The 22,150-nt window shown below is 44.6% G+C and overlaps 1 protein-coding gene across 1 annotated transcript in view; it reads right to left on the minus strand.

Annotated features, from left to right (window-relative positions):
* Positions 1 to 22,150, minus strand: part of LOC147609609 (Polynucleotide adenylyltransferase family protein) — a 51,723-nt gene that overhangs the window by 14,887 nt on the left and 14,686 nt on the right. The window lies entirely within an intron of this gene.

Below are 22,150 nucleotides of genomic sequence, written 5' to 3' on the forward strand. Positions count from 1 at the left end.
GCTCTTGCCAATACGGGTTAGTTGGCTTAGGCATGATGGCTCTTGAGACTTTTGTCTGCACCTGCCAAGTGCGCAGCACATATGCAAGAGAAAGAGATAAGACTCAAGACTCAAGAGGGAGAGAAAGAGAGAGAGAGGAAGATGCTCAGTTTACCTACACGCACGCCTGGCGGCAAAGTTCCAACGCTGTGGTCGCCTGGTCTTTTTCGAAAACTTTCTGCTCTCGCCTCTCTGTAACGCACGCTCTCTGGAGTCCAATAATTAAAGTTGAAAGGCCTAGTATGTACCCAGAGGCCAGCCGCCAGGCGGGCGCCCATTCATACACGCTCGGCGATTTTCAGCCAAAAAAAAAAACCACACGTACGGGTGGTGGATACTTACAATAGGAAAATCACTTTGACCCATAGAGGGAAAGAACATGTATTGGATGTAAAACTCAAAGGGGAATCTGTTCCTATTGTATCCGCTTCGGCGATTTCATCAGTAATGAAAAAGCATCTTTCTGCGTACTTGATTTACATAAAGGATGCACAAGATGATGAGTCTAAGTCTAATTTGTCTATGTTAGATAAGGACAAGACTGATTTCTTATGTGGGTTTCAAGACTGTTTTTCCGAGTCATTGCCAGGAGAACTTCCTCCTGAGAGGCCAGAAGATCATGCCATTGATCTAATTCCTGGTAGTACTCCACCGAATAGACCGCCGTACCATGTCAGTGCAGCCCCACAGGAAGAGATTATGAGTCAGGTGCAGGAGCTTTTGAATAAAGGGTTGATACAGCATAGCTCATCACCCTTTTGCTCACCTGTACTCTTAGTGCAAAAGAAGGATGGTTCTTGGCGCATGTGTATTGACTGAAACCGATCCCGTCAAGTGGGAAAGACTCCGTTGGACACCCACACGCTTAATAGCACAACTTTAAAACCACAAATTTGAAATGGACAACTTAAAACAACTTGAAATTTAAATGAAATGAAATGGAAAGATGGACACCAGCACTGGGGCCGGAACGGGCCGACCCCCCCCTCAATATATGATATATTTATTGGGAGTATTTAATAAATACAATGCTCCATGGGTTCCAAGAACCAGATAATGTCCATGTACATATGAAAACAGTACCAAACAAGTAGGCTCGAATTTCGATGTAGAAGCTCGAAGCAGAACGACCACTAGTGTGGTCCAATCGCTACGGTCCTGTGCTTTCACTGGACTCCGCGGAGAGCGCCTCACTGGTGTTCCGAGACCACGCACAAACAGGCGCTCTCGTACTAACGCCTGGCTCTCCCGATCTCAGCACCTTTGGACCGAGGTTCGCCAATATAGCTTGGACAACCCGGCACCGAACGGGTGTGACCGTAGAGGGAATGAATCCCTTAGCAGATTTAATACAAAGTACTTTATTTAAATCTGAAAATTCACTTACTTGTTGTGGATGACAGAAGGAAGTCCAATACCCATGTGCGCTCTTACTTGAGAAATACACCGAGGCACAACACGTAGAGAGAGGTAGCTTGCAGCCACCGGCCTGTAGCACACAGTTGAAGAGGATTCACAGCACCAGCCTGTATTGGTGAGATAGAGAGGCAGCTATCAGTTTGTAGAGTATAGCCACCAGCCACCTAGGTGTAGGAACACAACAGTTAGAGAGTGAACACTCAGATGCCTCCTGTGGGTAGCCGTGTACTTTGTAAGGCTGCCTGACTGGAGGTGCATACACCACCCATGTGGTCGCCTGGTTGAATGCAGCAGCCTGCAGGAAAGGCAGTTGCTGCCTGTAGTACAGATACGCAGCCACCTAGGGGGGAAACAGAGATGCAACCTGAAGTGGGGCAGCCACCTGTAGTTGCAGCCAGCCGCCAGGAGAGAGTAGCCGCAGCAGTGCTTGTGGAGGTGACAGCCGCCTGTATCAATGCTCAGCCACCTGTAGAGAGGCAGGCGCAGCCAACAGCAAAGGGCACTGCAGCAGTCGTTGTGCAGGGAAGGCAGCCGCCTATTGGAGGAGCAGCCGGCTGGAGGATATGGGTGGTGGAGCAGCCGATAGGACAGCAAGCATAGGTGATCACCCGGTGATGAATCAACGCCAAAAAGATGCGATCCTGTTTTTCACGCTTGAAGGAGGGAGTTTAATAAAATTAAAGTAAAGTTTTACTTTGAGATACCCACGCATGCATGTGGGGGAACTAGTGGGGGTAGGTGACCATGCCCATCCCCCACACTCACTTAAAAGTGGGGCTCCCCACCTTGGCCCCAAAGTGGGTGCCCAAAGGGGGTGCCCACTTTTAAATAAGTGTGAACACCTAACCTTATAAAATAAAGGGTTAGAATAAAAAACATTGAAACAACATGTGTAACATACTTACCACCTGTTCACATGCACTAGAACTTGTCAGAATACAGGGCAGACTTCACGACTCACTGGCAGGCGTCCCTGCTCAGTAAGTAACACGTCAAGCAGGCAAACACACAAATACATGTCATGCGAAAACAGTTTCAAACATGCAAAATATGTGTGCATGTGCAAAAAAAGTAACATGGACATATCTCCCGTTCATGGAACAAGTACAAAATATCTGTCGGCACAAAACTGGCACGACATAAAACATAAAAACCTGGTCTTCCTATGGAGTGACAATCCCATAGGTAAGACACAGTTCCAGGCACGAGTCTCCCTATGGTGTGACAGTCCCATAGGCAAAACACGGCACGAATACTGGCTCTTCCATGGCGTGACAGTCCCATGGATCGAACACAGTCCAGGTCATACACGGGTGGCACTGATCTGGCTCCCGTCCATACGACACCATCCTGCTAACACACGGGTGGCACCAGTCTGGCTCCCGTCCATGTCAGCAAAATACTGGCCTCTTCACACCAGGCACGAGTCTCCCTATGGTGTGACAGTCCCATAGGCAAAACACGGCACGAATACTGGCTCTTCCATGGCGTGACAGTCCCATGGATCGAACACAGTCCAGGTCATACACGGGTGGCACTGATCTAGCTCCCGTCCATACGACACCATCCTGCTAACACACGGGTGGCACCAGTCTGGCTCCCGTCCATATCAGCAAAATACTGGCCTCTTCACATGAGACACCGGCCTGGCCTCAAGTGAACGAGACGCAAAAACTGGAGATGGACCAAATGGTCGGCCAATTGGTGACATCCCCCCGGGCTTCTAAAGAGTTGACCTCAACTGAAAAGCCTCAAGATATGCCTGCAACAACTGTGGATAATCTGCAAAATAATCCTCATTTACCCACTTGGCATCAATAGGCAAATAATTTTTAAACTTCACAAGGTATCTCCTGGAAAGCTTTCCTGCAGGTAGCTTTCTCTCCTTGTGAAAAACAATCTGTTCTGGCTGGAGGATCTCCTCAAGCTCTTCAATTTCTGGCGGATCTTTTGTGACAAGCTCATCAGGATCTGGCCCCACATATTTCCGAAATAGACTCACATGAAAAGCATTGTGAATCTTCCAATGACTAGGTAAATCAAGCCTGTAGGACACTTCATTGATCTTCTGAATCACCTTGAAGGGTCCATAATAGCGAGGAGAAAGCTTAGGATATGATCCTTCTCGTCCTGGTCTCTCCCGAAGCCTAGCCTTCTCAAATTTCAGCAATACCCAATCACCTTCTTTGACTTCCATGTCCCTTCTATGCTTGTCAGCAGCCATTTTATGCTTATCCTGAGATCTTGCAATGGCTGTCCGCACCTGACCAAAGGCAACATCCAAGTCACGAACATATTCATCAGCTGCAAAAATCTCATCCTTTGTACGAAGGATGGGTGGCAAGACCACTCTGCCATAAATAATCTCAAACGGAGCCTTTCCTGTGGAAGCATGGATCGTATTGTTGTAGGCAAACTCAACAAGTGGAAGATACTTCTCCCATGCACTCTTTTGATCTGCCACATAACATTTCAATAAATCCAACAAGGCTGAATTTGCAGCTTCACTTTGGCCATCCGTTTGGGGATGATAAGCTGATGAAAATTCAAGCTTAGTACCCATATTATCAAACAAAGCCCTCCAAAATAGGCTTGTAGTCCTGGGATCTCTATCCCCAACAATGGATTTAGGCATACCATGATGCTTGAAAATATTAGCAAGAAAAAGCTTTACCATATGATCAGCTTTAATGGTTTTCTTGACGGGCAAGAAGTGAGCTTGCTTGCTAAACCTGTCCACAATAGTCCAAATAGCATCATTCCCATGCTGGGATCTAGGCAAATCCATAATAAAATCCATCGTGATACTTTCCCAAGGTTGCGAGGGAATAGGCAATGGCTGAAGCAAACCTGGAGGCTTTTGCCTGTCAAATTTCACCTTTTGGCAAGTAATACATGCACGCACATAAGCCTCAATGTCTTTACGCATGCTTGGCCAAAAGAAATACCTCTAAATCATGCGAGTAGTAGGCATAATACCTCTATGACCAGCATATGGTGGAGCGTGACATTCGTCCATAACCTTTGGACGCAAATCCTTCACCACACATAGGCAATTATCCTTCATGAGATAACCCTCGTTGATAACATAAAAGGCATGTGAATGACCAGCCATCAAATCAGTCCATATATGGCAAAAATCAGCATCCAAATGATACAAATCTCTCATAGCAGATAGATCTCCATGAGAGGCCACTGAGACTGCAGCAACATAAGGCCTCCTAGATAGTGCATCGGCCACGACATTTTTCTTTCCTGGAGTATGCACAATCTGAAAATGAAACATGGAAAGAAAGTTTGCCATTCTCATTTGCTTCTCTGAAAGCTTGGTTTGAGATAGAAAGTATCTCAAGCTTTGATGATCTGTCTTGACTACAAATTCAGCCCCAAGAAGATAGTGTTTCCAAATCTTTAAGGCGTGAATTACAGCCAAGAGCTCTTTCTCATAGATATCCATATGAAGCTCAGCATCATGCAAACGACGGCTCTCGTATGCAATTGCATGTCCTTCTTGATTTAGGACAGCTCCTATGCAATCACCACAAGCATCACATTCAACCACGAATGACTTGTGCAAGTCAGGAACAATCAATACTGGACCACATATGATCGCATGCTTGAGTTGCAAAAAAGCATCCTGTTCCTTTGAAGTCCATTTGAAAGCAGTTTTCTTCTTTGTGAGATCATGTAGAGGAGTGGCAATCATAGCAAAATGCCTTATGAAACGCCTGTAATACGAACATAATCCCAGAAAACTACGTACTTGATGTACGTTTTGCAATTCGGGCCAATTCCGAATAGTCTCTATCTTTGCAGGATCCATTGTAACTCCATCCTTGGATACAATATGTCCCAGATAATGAATCTCTGAAAGGAAAAACTCACTTTTCTTGGCATTGACGAAAAGTTTATGCTTCCGCAACTCTTCGAACACTGTGACCAAATGAGTTCTGTGTTCCTGCTCATTCTTGGAGAAAACCAAGATATCATCAAAGAAGACTCCTGTGAACTTGCGATGGGGTCGGAATATCCTATCCATCATACGATTAAAAGTAGCAGGAGCATTGATGAGACCAAAAGGCATTACCAAGAATTCATATAATCCGAAGGCTGTCCTGAATGCAGTCTTATGGACATCTTGTGGCACCACTCGGATCTGGTGATAACCACTCTTCAAATCAAGTCTGCTAAAGCAAGCTGAGCCATCAAGCTTATCCAAGATATCATCAATACGTGGAATTGGGAATCTGTTCTTGATGGTAAGCTTGTTCAAAGCTCTATAGTCTACACACATACGGAATGATCCGTCCTTCTTTTAAACAAGAAGCACAGGAGAGCAGTAAGGTGAGGAACTGGGCTGAACCAAACCTTTCTCTAAAAGCTCGTTTACCTGCTTCATAATTTCTTCTTGTTGTGCAGCACTCACTCGGTATGCGGGTTTGTTAGGTGGAGAACTACCTGGCACAAGATCTATGCGGTGATCTTCGGGCCTTTGGGGAGGTAATTCACCTGGCAACGAGTCAGCAAAACAGTCTTTGAATGCATTAAGAAAATTCAGCCTATCATTAGACATAGCATCCACATTTTGATGATTTGGCACAAGACTATCACACACAAAAACCAAGTACGCTGAAAGACTCTTTTTCATTGCTTTATTAATTTGGATGTGTGATACAACTGGGATGGAATCCCCTTCTTTGCTAGCATCAATAAAATGCATGCGGCCTTTATGCATAAAAGAAATCATATTGGATTTGTAGTCTTTGCGGGGCTCAAGCCTATGGTGCCACGGCTTGCCCAACAATACATCACATCCATTCAGAGGAGCAACTAGAAAATGCTCATTATCAAGGTAGCCCTGGATATGGATACGCAACTTCCCAATCAAAGGGGTAACCTGCACCTCTTTACCAATAAATGCAGCTTCGGCTTCAATCTGAGGTCCCATGTTTTCAACCTCAATACCCAATGCAGCTGCCATTTGCATAGAGATGAAATTGTCAGTTGCACAGTCATCAAACATGAAGAGTGCGGGATGATCCTTGATTTGCCCCCAAGCCTTGCAAACCATACGCTCTTTTGCATCATGACCTGTATTTCCTTGCACATCAGGAACTGGATGTACATTAGCTTTGGTGTGCTTGTCCTCGTGCTTTGATTTGCGATCTGGGCATTGCCGAAACATGTGGTCTTTGCTACCACAAGAAAAGCATTTTCCATCCTTAGCATATTGCTCTCTTTGCTCCGGGGTTAATCCAAATTTGTTCTTCCTTGGGCCCTGTTCTTTAGATGTGTTATTTTCAGCTTTACCACCCTTGTAGGGCTCCCGGAAGTTCTTTTTAGGTGGCTGTCCACCCTTTTGCTGATTTGGGACAGCCTTGTCCTTCCCCTTGGAACCTCCTTGATCCTGCTTGATCTTGAGCACCAATTGCTCCGTAGCAAGGGCAGAAGCTGTGAGTTGTTGCAACGTATGATTCGGGTGCAATTCAATACCCGATCTATATGCTGGTTGCAGTCCAGAACGAAACTTCCTTTTTCTTTCATCCTCTGTGATTTGCATGAAGGGAGTCACTTCCAGCAACACTTTCCAGAATTTGTTAACATACTGTTGCACTCTCATTATCTTTTTGTTCCAGCCTGTCCCACTTTTGAGTGAGAGTTTGCTCTGCATTGGGTGGCAAGAACTGAGCATAAAATCTATCTTTGAATTCCTTCCAAGTAGAGATGGGATCCTTGGTGATCTTTTCAGTGATCCACCAATGGGCAGCAGTCCCTTTCAGAAACATGCTAGCATGGCGCACCTTTGATTTTTCTGTGAAATCCTCATCGCTAAAAGCAATGTCGAACTGTGCCACAAATGCTAACACCTTAGAAGCATCATGTTCACCATGAAAGACATCAAATTTGACAGATTTATCACCTGCTTTGAATTCCTTGAGCTTCCTGGCATGAGGCTCATGGTCTACTCTTTTTCTTTTCCCCTTATCCAACGGGGTAGCCCTATCTGCATGGGCTCCATGGGCCGTCATAGAAGCTTCATGGGGCACGGTGGCATGTGCTCCACGAACTCGAAACTCAGATGCATGTGACTTACCTGCATATGGCATGGTCTCTCCATGAGACAACTCAGAAGGCAAAATTTTTCTGGAAGTAGACCTGTCACCATGAGATACATATCTTGCATGCATGTGACTTTCGTGCCCTCCATGAGCACTGGCATACATATATCTGTCAGGCTTAGTGCCTTGGGGAGAGGATGCATGTCGAGAGGTGACAGTCACCTCTTCCTTTTGCATAAAAGATTTCAGCCTTTGGGATGCGGGATCTCCATGCTTCAAACGAGGTGGATTTCTGAATTTCAGCTCTCCGTCATCCCCCTCTTTGATATCACCTTTGCGAAGGAGATAGGCAAGTGCCAACTCCCTTGGTTTCTTGCCCACTTCACGAGCCATTGATTCAAAAGTTACATCAACCATAGCATCAGCCTTCCAGGCTTCAATAGCACTTTGCAGATGTGGATCTTCATGCAAAAACTTTAACTCTTGCTCTTGAGCCTGCAAAAGTTTTCTCATATGTTCCATTTCAGCCCTCATAGCATCAGGCTCTTGTTCAAGCATAACTGTCTTTCCTGGAGACAGTTGACCCTTGGATTCACTATCCATAACCCTTTCAAGGGGCTTGTGTCTACCTCGCAGGGCATCAGACCCACGAGAAGCACTAGATGGACCCCTCGAATTTGGTACTTCCAAAGGGTTGCCTTGGCTGTCCATTGTGTTCAAAGTTTGCTAAAAGCGGGATGTCCAGTACACAGGTTCGTTTCCCCACTAAGAAGAGGGAAACAACCGTGCTCTGATACCAATGAAACCGATCCCGTCAAGTGGGAAAGACTCCGTTGGACACCCACACGCTTAATAGCACAACTTTAAAACCACAAATTTGAAATGGACAACTTAAAACAACTTGAAATTTAAATGAAATGAAATGGAAAGATGGACACCAGCACTGGGGCCGGAACGGGCTGACCCCCCCCTCAATATATGATATATTTATTGGGAGTATTTAATAAATACAATGCTCCATGGGTTCCAAGAACCAGATAATGTCCGTGTACATATGAAAACAGTACCCAACAAGTAGGCTCGAATTTCGATGTAGAAGCTCGAAGCAGAACGACCACTAGTGTGGTCCAATCGCTACGGTCCTATGCTTTCACTGGACTCCGCGGAGAGCGCCTCACTGGTGTTCCGAGACCACGCACAAACAGGCGCTCTCGTACTAACGCCTGGCTCTCCCAATCTCAGCACCTTTGGACCGAGGTTCGCCAATATAGCTTGGACAACCCGGCACCGAACGGGTGTGGCCGTAGAGGGAATGAATCCCTTAGCAGATTTAATACAAAGTACTTTATTTAAATCTGAAAATTCACTTACTTGTTGTGGATGACAGAAGGAAGTCCAATACCCATGTGCGCTCTTACTTGAGAAATACACCGAGGCACAGCACGTAGAGAGAGGTAGCTTGCAGCCACCGGCCTGTAGCACACAGTTGAAGAGGATTCACAGCACCAGCCTGTATTGGTGAGATAGAGAGGCAGCTATCAGTTTGTAGAGTATAGCCACCAGCCGCCTAGGTGTAGGAACACAACAGTTAGAGAGTGAACACTCAGATGCCTCCTGTGGGTAGCCGTGTACTTTGTAAGGCTGCCTGACTGGAGGTGCATACACCACCCATGTGGTCGCCTGGTTGAATGCAGCAGCCTGCAGGAAAGGCAGTTGCTGCCTGTAGTACAGATACGCAGCCACCTAGGGGGGAAACAGAGATGCAACCTGAAGTGGGGCAGCCACCTGTAGTTGCAGCCAGCCGCCAGGAGAGAGTAGCCGCAGCAGTGCTTGTGGAGGTGACAGCCGCCTGTATCAATGCTCAGCCACCTGTAGAGAGGCAGGCGCAGCCAACAGCAAAGGGCACTGCAGCAATCGTTGTGCAGGGAAGGCAGCCGCCTATTGGAGGAGCAGCCGGCTGGAGGATATGGGTGGTGGAGCAGCCGATAGGACAGCAAGCGTAGGTGATCACCCGGTGATGAATCAACGCCAAAAAGATGCGATCCTGTTTTTCACGCTTGAAGGAGGGAGTTTAATAAAATTAAAGTAAAGTTTTACTTTGAGATACCCACGCATGCATGTGGGGGAACTAGTGGGGGTAGGTGACCATGCCCATCCCCCACACTCACTTAAAAGTGGGGCTCCCCACCTTGGCCCCAAAGTGGGTGCCCAAAGGGGGTGCCCACTTTTAAATAAGTGTGAACACCTAACCTTATAAAATAAAGGGTTAGAATAAAAAACATTGAAACAACATGTGTAACATACTTACCACCTGTTCACATGCACTAGAACTCGTCAGAATACAGGGCAGACTTCACGACTCACTGGCAGGCGTCCCTGCTCAGTAAGTAACACGTCAAGCAGGCAAACACACAAATACATGTCATGCGAAAACAGTTTCAAACATGCAAAATATGTGTGCATGTGCAAAAAAAGTAACATGGACATATCTCCCGTTCATGGAACAAGTACAAAATATCTGTCGGCACAAAACTGGCACGACATAAAACATAAAAACCTGGTCTTCCTATGGAGTGACAATCCCATAGGTAAGACACAGTTCCAAGCACGAGTCTCCCTATGGTGTGACAGTCCCATAGGCAAAACACGGCACGAATACTGGCTCTTCCATGGCGTGACAGTCCCATGGATCGAACACAGTCCAAGTCATACACGGGTGGCACTGATCTGGCTCCCGTCCATACGACACCATCCTGCTAACACACGGGTGGCACCAGTCTGGCTCCCGTCCATGTCAGCAAAATACTGGCCTCTTCACACCAGGCACGAGTCTCCCTATGGTGTGACAGTCCCATAGGCAAAACACGGCACGAATACTGGCTCTTCCATGGCGTGACAGTCCCATGGATCGAACACAGTCCAGGTCATACACGGGTGGCACTGATCTGGCTCCCGTCCATACGACACCATCCTGCTAACACACGGGTGGCACCAGTCTGGCTCCCGTCCATGTCAGCAAAATACTGGCCTCTTCACACGAGACACCGGCCTGGCCTCAAGTGAACGAGACGCAAAAACTGGAGATGGACCAAATGGTCGGCCAATTGGTGACATTGACTACAGGGCGTTGAACAAGAATACCATCAAAAATCGATTCCCCATACCGAGGATCGATGACATTTTGGACCACTTACAGGGCTCCACAGTCTTTAGTCACATTGACTTGAAAAGCGGGTATCATCAGATACGAATTAGACCCATAAGACAGCATTCCGAACCACGTTTGGGTTGTATGAGTTCTTGGTTATGCCCTTTGGTTTGACAAATGCACCTGCCACATTTAACAGAATGATGGACAAGATTTTCAGGCCTCATAGAGCGTTTGTGGACACATTCTTTGATGATATGATTGTGCATTCACAAACTGAGGAAGAGCATAGAAGGCATTTGGCCATTGTGTTTGCAGAACTCAGGAACCATAGGCTGGTTGTTAATGGCAAGAAGAGTGAGTTCTTTTTGCAAGAGATACATTTATTGGGGCATATTGTGTCTAAGCATGGAGTCCGTATGGATCCAGCAAAGGTGGAAGCAATTCTTAATTGGCCAGATTTGAGGACCGTGCATGATGTACGCAGCTTTCTAGGATTGTGTTCCTATTACAGGCATTACATACGGTACTTTGCTGAAATTGCTTCGCCTCTTCATGCCTTGACAAAGAAGGCAACTCCGTTTAGATGGGCTAATCGGGAAATTACAGCATTCAAAAAGCTCAAAGAAAAGCTTACTTCGGACCCAGTATTGGTGTTACCGGACCTCCGAAAGGCTTTTGTTGTCCAGTGTGATGCATGTGGAAGTAGCATTGGTGCGGTTCTCATGCAAGAGGGACATGTGATAGCGTATGAGAGTAGAATATTGCAAGATGCCGAGAAGCATTTACAGGTTTATGAGAAAGAGATGTTGGCTGTAATTCACGCTCTTTCTACATGGAAACACTACTTGCTTGGGGCTGATTTCACTGTGCAGACAGATCATTAGACCTTGCGTTATTTCCTCACGCAGACTAAGCTTTCAGAGAAGCATATGCGTTGGGCAAACTTTTTGTCTATGTTTCACTTCCAGATTGTGCATGTGGAGGCAAAAAGAATGTAGTGGCAGATGCTTTCTCACGCAAGCCACAGGTCTCTGCAGTTTCACTTGCTTATTATCATGAGCTTGATGAAATGAAAGAGCAATATGCCCATGATGAGGACTTTGGCAGGGTGTACGATCAGATGTCTAAGGGTCAGCGGCATGCGCACTATACTCTCAGAGATGGGATTTTATTGATGCATGGCAGACTGTGTGTTACCAGGCCATTGCGACTCAAGGTTATGATTGAAAGTCATGCTCCACCGTATGCAGGTCATAGAGGTATTGACGCCACGGTAAAAGCAGTGGAGACTTTCTTTTATTGGCCAACCTTGAGAAGAGATGTTGATGCCTTTGTGAGGCAATGCATCGTATGTCAGAAGGTAAAGTTTGACCGTCAAAAGACACCAGGGTTATTACAGCCTTTACCTATTCCACATAGACCTTGGGAGAGCATTGCCATGGATTTTATATTTGATCTTTCACGGACACAAATGGGCAATGATAGCATTTGGACTATCATATGCAGGTTCAGTAAGTAGGCTCATTTCATTCCCGTACGTAAGACGATCAAAGTGGATCGTATGGTGAAGTTGTTCATGACGAACATCTTCAAGTATCATGGCTTGCCTACGTCTATCATTAGTGATCGTGATCCACGGATGACGAGTTTGTTTTACAGAGGATTGTTTGACAACATGGGTACAACTCTCAAGTTTTCATCGTCATTTCATCCACAAACAGATGGTCAGTCAGAAGAGGCTAACTCTACAGTGTTGGATCTTCTCAAGTATTATGTGTCAGAGCACAAGCAACAATGGGAAAAGTATCTTTCTTTGGTGGAGTTTGCATATAACAACACTGTACATACCTCGACAGGCAAGGCGCCTTTTGAGATTGTGGAAGGAGGGAAGAAGGTACCACCCATTTTGCATACAAAGGATAAGATCTTTGAGGCTGATCAGTATGTGGAAAACATGGATGAAGCTTATCGAAGAGTTAAGTTGGCACTCCAGAAAACTCAGCAGAAGCAAAAGAAAGCCGCAGACCGTCACCGATGTGATTTAGAGTTTGCATTGGGTGATTGGGTTCTTTTGCGCTTTGAAAAGGCTAGACTCAAGAAGATGAAGGGTAAAGAGCGCTTATTCCGTAAATTGAGCATGCGTTATTATGGGCCTTTTCAGGTATTGGAAAAGATTGGTGAGGTAGCCTATCGCTTGAAGCTACCAGATCACTGGAGGATTCACAATGCTTTTCACGTGAGTCTCCTTAGACCTTTCCGTGGGAATGTGCCTGAGGATGTATCGGATGAGGCTCAGCCGGAAGTTGAGGAACTTGATGACGTTTTTATTCCAGAGCAGATACTGGCACATAAGGAAAGGAAGGTACGAGGTAAAGTTTTCCGTCGCTATCTTGTGAAGTTCAAGAACTATTCACCGATGGATGCGAAGTGGATGGAGGAAGGTGACTTAACAGATTCACCTCAGGTTTTGCAGCTTTATCTCGATGCCTTTGAGTTAGAGCCGACTCTTGTTGTGGCTCATTCAGGTTCAACAGAGCATGGGTCTGGAGCATTACTTGATGCTCAAGAGGGGGATAGCACCTCCACTCCCTTGATACAGACAGGCTCAAATGACATCTAGAGGTCGCTTGGTGCAGTTTTTATCTCACCCGAAGGTACTGAGGCTGAGAGTATATCTGTTTATGGAACTTCTATGATATATGTATACTAGTCACATGGGATTTTGTGGATATGTATGGTTCACAGTGGTATACAACTTGGACTATTACTACGCCATTGGTTTGCAGTGAATGTTGATACATGTGCATGGCTTAGAGAGATTGGGACGCTAATCTTGCCATATTGTATATTTCACTTTGGATATTTTGCTGTATCACCAGAATGCAATCGAGGACGCTTGCCATTTTTCAAGAGGGGGGTATGTCATGGCCCTGTGAAAATGGAACAGCACAAGTGTGGGCATGGTGGTTGCTGAGTCAAAATATTAAATGATTCACATGTGGGGTGCCCGGACAGAGTTAATGATGTGTGGACATCCCTAGGTGTGACGGGGGGAACTAGAACATTAAAATTTTAATGTTCTATTGAAGGTTGCCCCTAGGCCTTAGTGGCCCCTAGGGAACTTTAATATTTATTAAAGTTGGGACCCTAAGATTAATATGGGGAGGGGGCAACTCCACTTTTGGAGTGTATGCCTCTCTCTCTTCTCTCTCTCTTCTTTTTGGAAAACGTGGAGCATACGTGCAAGAAGTAAGCGTGGAAAGCAAGAGGGACTAGTCGACTGCTGAAGAGAAGCTTTGCTGCTGATTTTTTGTGCGCTGGAACAGGCCGTACAGCATCCGTACAGTCCTGTACAACAGCAGGTACTGTTGCAGGCAGAGGCGGCGGCTGTGGAACAGGTACAGAGTGCAACAGGCGGCTGCAGCTGCAGTATTCAGGCAGTACAGGCTGGTACGACTGCAAGTACAGTCCTGTACTTCTGCATGCACACTGTACAGTCAAGACAGGTGCTAGACAGACCTGGTACAGGCGGCGTTGACTGACTGTACCACAGGTACAGTCGGGTACAACAGGAGCAGGCGCACCAGTACCCTCAGGCGACAGCAGAGCTGGCCGTACAGTGCTGTACAGACAGATTCTGACACGTGTGTAGGGGCAATACGGACTGGTTCTGTGCAGCTTCTATGTGCTGAACAGTCAGGTACAACATTGAAGTGGATGCAGAGAGGAAGGTACAAACAAGTACACTCACACGTGTGAAGCAAGATTGCTGAAACAAGTGCCTGCAAGTACAGATTGGTACCGTTACTTCCTCTGGTGCAGATCCACGAGCTGATTTTGGGTAAGCTCTGAGTCTTTTCATCTCTCTCTCTTTCTATTGCTTTATGTCTGTTGCAGATTTGAGCTATCTGGCCCCTTGTGAGAGGAGGGGTATGGCAGATTGAAAAGGGTGGAGACACAGGTTGAACAGTGAATGTATGTATGAGCTGAGATGTTGAATCATGTGCTTGAGATATGCCAGATGTATGCTCATGGCTGCCCTGCTTAGTGGTCTTGGCTGATCAGAGGGAGGCACAGTGTGTTGCTTTGAGACACAGATCTGTGTGTGTGAATCCTCTGTGCTAAGAGGTATTGTGGGCTGTCAAATTAGACATACAGGTGTAATCTCTTGGCTGATTTTGTTGTACTCAGCCTTTCATACTTTTGAAATTGAATAAAGAAATACCGCAAGGGGCGCCAAGCTTTGGGGCCAACAGGTGTCGCTTTGTTTTCAGATTTGGGCATTTTAGCTCCAATCTAGTTTAGTTTTCAAATCTAGACTACAAGTGGAAGGGTGACTGCTAGTCCACCGCACTTTGGTTTCTATCGCAGGCCGGTTTCATCCCAATACCACTATCATCTAGGGCAATGGATTGGGTGAAGAAAGTTTACCAAGCTGCCCAAATGGTATGCTTGTGAAGACTGATATATTTTAGTGGACCAGGTTTTGGAGGGGTGGTGGGTTGTTGGGGGTTGGGGTTAGGTTGGGTTGGAAAAAGGTAGACGAAGGTTTTTCTTTTTATAGATGAAAGGGACAGTGGGGTGTAATAGTTTTTAAATGGACAGATGGGGGGTTTTAATGAAAGGTAAGGGGTACAAAGGCCTTGGGCCGAGTTAAGGTGTGCCAGTGTGACGTCTGCACTAGATCCAAGCTCCTGACCATAGAGCTCTCACAAAGACACGCGAGACTCTATATCACTAATGACTAACCTTGGCCACCCTTTTATAGGCTCTTGGCCACCTGCCCGTCCATACTTGGGTGCCTAGCTCCAAGCTTCCCCAACCTCAAAGCTAGTCTTGTGTGCGTGTAACACACGGTAGATACACACCGTGCACATGACATACTCCCCTTCCTCTTAGAGCTCACTCCTGAGCTCACTAAAAAGCCAGGGTAATCTCTCTGAAGAGTAGTCAATGTCTCCCATGTAGTGTCCTCCTCAACACGATCCTTCCACTTGATCTTGTATTCCCTGATAAGCGTATTATGCAATCTTTGTTCACGAAATCCCAGAATCTTTTCAGATTCGTATGGAACAAATATCATGTCCTCGACATCAATGATTTCTTGAGGAGTAACTAACTAGTCTGTTCCACCCAGTACTTCCTTAAGTCTACTGACATGAAATACGAAATGAACTTTCACATGAGAAGGCAAATCCAATTCATATGCGAGTGAACCAATCCGTCGTGTAATGCGAAATGATCCACAGTATCTAGGGGTAATTATGGAGATCGACCCGTCCATAAAGTCTCGGAATCTTTCGAAACTAGCAAATACACCATCGTTGCTTCAGAGAACTCTCTGGGTGAACGATGTCTATTAGAATAAAATCTGTCTCAGTCTTGAGCACTTCTAATAGATTCCTTCGCAACTTGTAGCATTTCTTGCATATCTTGCAAAAAATTAGGTGCTGCATCATACTGAAGTCCTGAGAATCCCACTGTAACACGTCATCTAGGTTGAAAACCATACATAAGCATGAAAGGACTAAAACCTGTACTCGTATGCTTAATACTGTTATATGCAAATTCTAACATAGAAAGATAATCCTCCCATGAACTCTATCTTTTGGATACATATGCTCGAAGCATATCCTCCAAAATTTGATTCACTCTTTCAGTCTGGCCATCAGATTGAGGATGATCTGAGGAACTCAAATTCAAAGTTGTTTTCAACTTCTCAAAAACAAGTTTCCAAAAATCACTCGTAAACTTAGTCGCTATCACTGACTATGTCCTGCGGTAACCCGTACAGTCTAAACAATTGCGCGATAAACTGCCTGGCTAATTACGTAGCTGTAATGGTCTTCCGGGTTGGTAGAAATCTAGTCATTTTTGTTAAACGATCTACCATAACCCAAATAGAATCGTGGCCTTGATGTCTTCTTGGCAATCCAATAATAAAATCCATGGAAATACTTTCCCATTTATTATCTGGGATTTGCAAAGGATGCAACAACCCAACCTGTCTAAGCGTTCAGCTTTATTTGCTTGACAAACTTGACACTTGAGAACATAATCTTCTACATACCCTTTCATCTTTGGCCAATAAAAAGTGTGTTTCACTAACGATAATGTCCTGTGTACCCCAGGGTGTCCAGCAAAAGAGGCGTCGTGACACTCCTTAAGAATCTTGGACTTAATGTCCCCGGGATATGTGGTACACAAATTTTGTCATTACGGAATAGTAAACCATTCCGAATCATCCACTGGCCTCCTGCAGCCTGAATGTTAGGCTGCTCAATCATTGAGTCTAGGTCAATCAATGAGCTCCCGTCCTTGATCTTCTATCACAATAGACCAAAATAACTATCAGTCCTGCAAAGCTCTCTCAATGACTGAAACAAGTCAGTAGAAATCTCTAAGAACGACAAAGTATTTACCTCTCTAATTCGACTAAGCGCATCTGCAACACTATTCAAGGACCCTTTTCTATAACGAATCTCAAAATCAAAATCTTGCATTAATTCAGCCCATCGAGCTTTCTTCCTCTCAAATCATCCGCATCACACATACTTGATTGATTAATGATCAATCAATACCACAAACTTGGAGCCATATAAATAATGTCTCTAAACCTTGAGATCGTGAATCACAGCGTAAAGCTCCTTCTCAAGGGTTGGCCAACGAGATAGAGTGTCGTCTAGCTTTTTACTTTCAAAAGCAACAGGTCTATCATCTTGAAATAGAGCAGCTCCAATGGCATAGTCAATGGCATCAGTTTCAAGAACATAAGGCAGACTAGGATCGGGTAATACTAAGATAGGTACTTCCTTGACTTTATCTTTCAAAAGTCTAAAGACCATATCCAAATCGTTATTCCAAGTGATAGGCTGATTTGACTTACGTCCACGACCTTTCAACAAGTCGGTCATCAGTAGTGTGAGCTGAGAGTACTCCCGCACAGATTTCTGAAGAAAAACAACAAAACTGAGAAAAGAACGAAGTTGTTTCACTGTTCGCGGTATAGGCCAGGCCAGAACCTTCTGAACTCGGTCATAGTCAATGCTCAATCCATCTCTAGTAATCTTGTGTCCCAAGTAAATGATGTCTGTCATGAAAAACTCACATTTACTTAATTTAGCATATAGTTAATTCTGTCTTAAAATAGTTAAGACAATCGTGAGGTGTCTAACGTGATCCTCAAGAGTACGACTATATATCAAAATATCATCCAGGAACACAACCACAAATTTTTCCAAATGTTCACGAAAAAGATCATTCATCATTTGCTAGAAAGTGGCTGGAGCATTAATAAACCCAAAAGGTAATACGAGAAACTCGTAATGGCCATACCTAGTCCGAAAGGCGGTTCTTTCGACATGCCTTTCATGAATACGTATGTGGTGATAGCCAGTACATAAATCTATCTTCGTGAAATATTTCGCTCCTGTTAACCGGTCAATCAGGTCATCTGATCTAGGGAGAGGATAACGGTTCTTAATTGTCAGCTTGTTCAATCTCTTGTAATCTATACACATTCTCCAAGTGTTGTCCTTCTTTCTCCTAGACAACACAGGTGCACCCCAAGGTGATTTACTTGAACGGATCTGGCCCATCCTCAAATAATCTTCGAGTTGTTTCGCCAACTCATCTTCATCAGCTTGGCTCATCTTGTAAGGTGGAATACTAACAAGGTGAGCACCAGGGATCAGGTCAATACGATGATCTGCTGCCCTTTCAGGTGGTAAGCTTGATGGCAGTTCCTTAGGAAATACATCTTGAAACGAATTAATTATCTTCTGTAATTCTTTGCTTTCAAATACACTTAATTCATTGACATTCATAGAAGGTATGAGAAATGAAGAAAGTGAAATCAATATACAATGGAAAGCAGTATACAAAGAAGAATCCATTATATTACCAAAATCAACTGTATTTACAAGTAGTCTCGGATGTATACAATCACCTAAAATACTATGCTGGGTGTTCCTATGTTCAAAAGAAAAAATATGACTAGACCAATCTATCTGGACTTGAAAAGTCTTAAATCACTCAATCCCTAACAAGTCTACATGTTCTAAGTGCATAATATAGCATTCCAGAGTATCTTTGTAGTCCTGAATCCGGATCGGTAGCATCTCCACCCTTCGATCCCATACTTGCCAACTCACAGGTAGGCGTATCTCATAAGTATGATCGTTGGGTGTTGTGTCAAGACCCAATTTCTGCACACGTTTATAATTAACAAAGTTGTGTGAATGTGAATTCTATGGCCATTCACTTCTCCATAAACTCGGAGAAGATCATGAAAGCCAAAATTTTTAGAGTTGAACAGACAATCAGAACATGTACTAGGGCGAGAAAGTACAGTAACTGACGTACCTGTCAAAGATGGTTAGCTGCCTTTGGCTTGGGTCCTGTGTTGGTCTTTGCACCCTTTTGCTTCGGACACTCGTTACGCATATGTCCTTTTTATTCGCAGATGAGGCAACGTCCCTCCTTCTTGAGCTTCAAAGCCTAAAGGAGACGTTTCTTCTTCGCTGGTGTCAAAGAAGAATTCTTCAAAGGTTGGTCCGAAAACTTTCCTTCAGTCGTGCTAGCCATTGGTGCGGAGAACTTCCTTTTGTGCTTGTTTCCCTACTCGGTTTAACGGGTTTAGACTTGGAAGAGACCATTGTATCATCATAGATACGAGCGGAATGAATGACTTCGTTCAAAGTTTTGCATTTGTTGTTTTTAACTTGTAAACTGCCAGAGTTTCATTCACAACTCTAGCAGTTCCCCTATGTCTTTGACAGATGGACACACCTTGTAGAGAGAGATGCAGCACATGATCGCACGCGTCGTATTGATCTTGAGCATCAAATCCAAATTTTCTCTATAAAAGAGAGTGATGATGACCTGACCGTCAAGGTTGCTGAATACCGACGCCTTAACGCGGAGTACGCCACCACTGGCTCCGCCAAGTCTCAAGAAGACCAGGTTATCACTTTACTAAACAAGTTGCCTCCTAGTTTCTTTACTTTTGTCACACAGACCATTAGTCTAGAACCTATGCCTAATCTATATGAGTGTGAGTGCCAACTCCTGCGCGCTTCGCTCGGTTGCATGCCCAGTTTCATCCCAAGAAATCTTGCTCCTCTACTCAAGAGGGGGCCAAGAACATCAACTTAGCTAATCAAGGTAAACCTCAAGGCAACAATACTGATCCCAAAAACCCTACCCCAACACCCACTCCCTACTAGGAGAATATTCCCTAAAAAAAGAATAGATTCTGCACTCATTGCCAAATGCCTGGACATGTTGATGATGAGTGTGGAATTAAAGCCAAGGAAAATAGATGTAACAACACCACTAACTCGAATTGCCAAAAAAACCAAGGTGGCAGTAATGCCCCTGATCAGCGGTCAAGAGGGGGTAATAATCCAGCACCTACTCTGCAGGGTCCCCACCAAGGAACCAGCAACAAGGCAATGGTACGAATTGGCCTAGACCATCTCCGTGGCGACCCACTCGTCAAGTCGCTCAAGGCCCCCCCACCCAGTCAGTTCTCTTTGCCACCCCGGAATAGATGTCTAATTGGTCATCTCTTACACCACATCCCGATCCCTTGGCAAATGTCGCTCAGGTCACATTTGAGATTGATTTTCGTCACTCTTCCGGAAGAAAGAAGAAACAACAACCTCAACGAGGCAATCAACGTGTGGAAGCATCCGCCCTCATTCAGATTTATCAGTTACCTGATGATCTTTTTGTGCCCATCATCAAAGTCCACCAAACACTTCCCTGTGGGCATCCGGTCACTTGGATAGTTGACAGTGGAGCTACACACCATATGGCACGCAATGCTGACATTTTCATCTCTCAGTGACCTACTAAGGGTGAAGTTCGATGTGGCAACAACACATTGATGCCCATCAAATCTGTTGGCACCGTTTTATTTGACACTAACACAGTTGCCATCCAAACTTTCTAATTCAAATGTTCATATACCCCATAGTCACATGAAAAGTGGAACGAGAGCACGAATGAGGCCCAATTTCGAAACGGGGAACAGGGACGTCTGGACTCATAAAGGAAACGACACATCATCATGAGATAGAGTTTAGATAGGAATGAGACATTAATTATTTTGCGAACAAGATAGACTAATAGAGTAAAGAATGTAACAAATCTACAGTGTACAAATTGGAAAAAACTTGTATGGCATTGTACATTGATGCTTATGTCTTTTTCAGCCATATATGCATGAAATTCCTTGGACATATACTCTCCCTCTCGATCTGAACAAAGGGTGCCAACTATACATTCACATCCATTTTCAGCCATGGATACGAAGTGCCTAAAGCACATAAAAACCTCTGACTTCTGCTTTAATGGATACACCCAGCTATATCTGGAGTAATCATCAATAAAAGTGACGAAGTAGAGATATCCCCCAATAGATGGTGTCCTCATAGGACCACATATATCACTATGTATAAGCTGTAATTTCTTAACAGCTCTCACAGATCCATCCTTTGGAAATGATGCTCGATGCATTTTACCAAGAATACACCCCACATACGTGTCTAGTAGAGATCTCAAGAGTTGGCAACTCAGACACCATATCTTTGAAGGCATAACAAACTGCCATAATTCAGATGGCCAAATCATGCATGCCATAACTATGCATCACTCATAGCACAAGTCATAGAGACTGAGCAAGCATCATGCTGCAACTTCTCAAATACATCCATTTTATATAGGCCACAAAACAAGGTACCTGAGGCAATGATAGAATAACCATCCTTTCTATCTTGAACTGTACATCTGTCATCCACAAATTTCACCGTCAAGCTTGACAAGGCTAAGGCTGAAATTGACAGCAAGTTCTTCTCAATACCTAGCACATATAAAACTTTAGAAAGAGAAATGCGCCCCCATTTGCAGCAGTGAGTACAACTCTACCAACTCCTTTGACAGGATATGATAAACCATTTGTACATGTGACGGTTCCTACACTTGGAACAAATTCCAAAGATGAGAACATATTTTTTTGTGAAGTAATGTGCTTACTAGCACCACTGTCAAAGTACCAAGCATCCGATTCTACCACTGACATGCATACATCATGAACAGATAACTGCAATGTACAGTCCAAGCTCAATCATCTTGAGCAAAACTTACAGATTCCTTCTTCTCTGCACTTGGTGCATATGCATCAGCCACAACCATGCCCGATTCTTTCTTTTTCTCCTTCTCTAGCCTTTTCTTGCACTCATTTATATAGTGTCTTGGTTTCCTGCAATAGTGCCACTTACCCTTCTTTTTAGGCTTGTCACCTTCTTTCTCTGCATCCTTACCTAAGGAATCTGATTTTGACTTATAGCCACCATGCGAATAAGCTTTACCTTTGCCTTTCTAATTGGCAACAAAAGCTTGATCACCAACTCGCATAACAGATCTGTTTTGCCTAGACTACTCTTCTTGCAAGAGTACGGAAACCAGCTCATCAAAT

Source organism: Cibotium barometz, chromosome 51 (assembly GCF_041138505.1).
Source record: "Cibotium barometz isolate CiBa-2024 chromosome 51, ASM4113850v1, whole genome shotgun sequence".
In the NCBI taxonomy this organism is placed as follows: domain Eukaryota; kingdom Viridiplantae; phylum Streptophyta; class Polypodiopsida; order Cyatheales; family Cibotiaceae; genus Cibotium; species Cibotium barometz.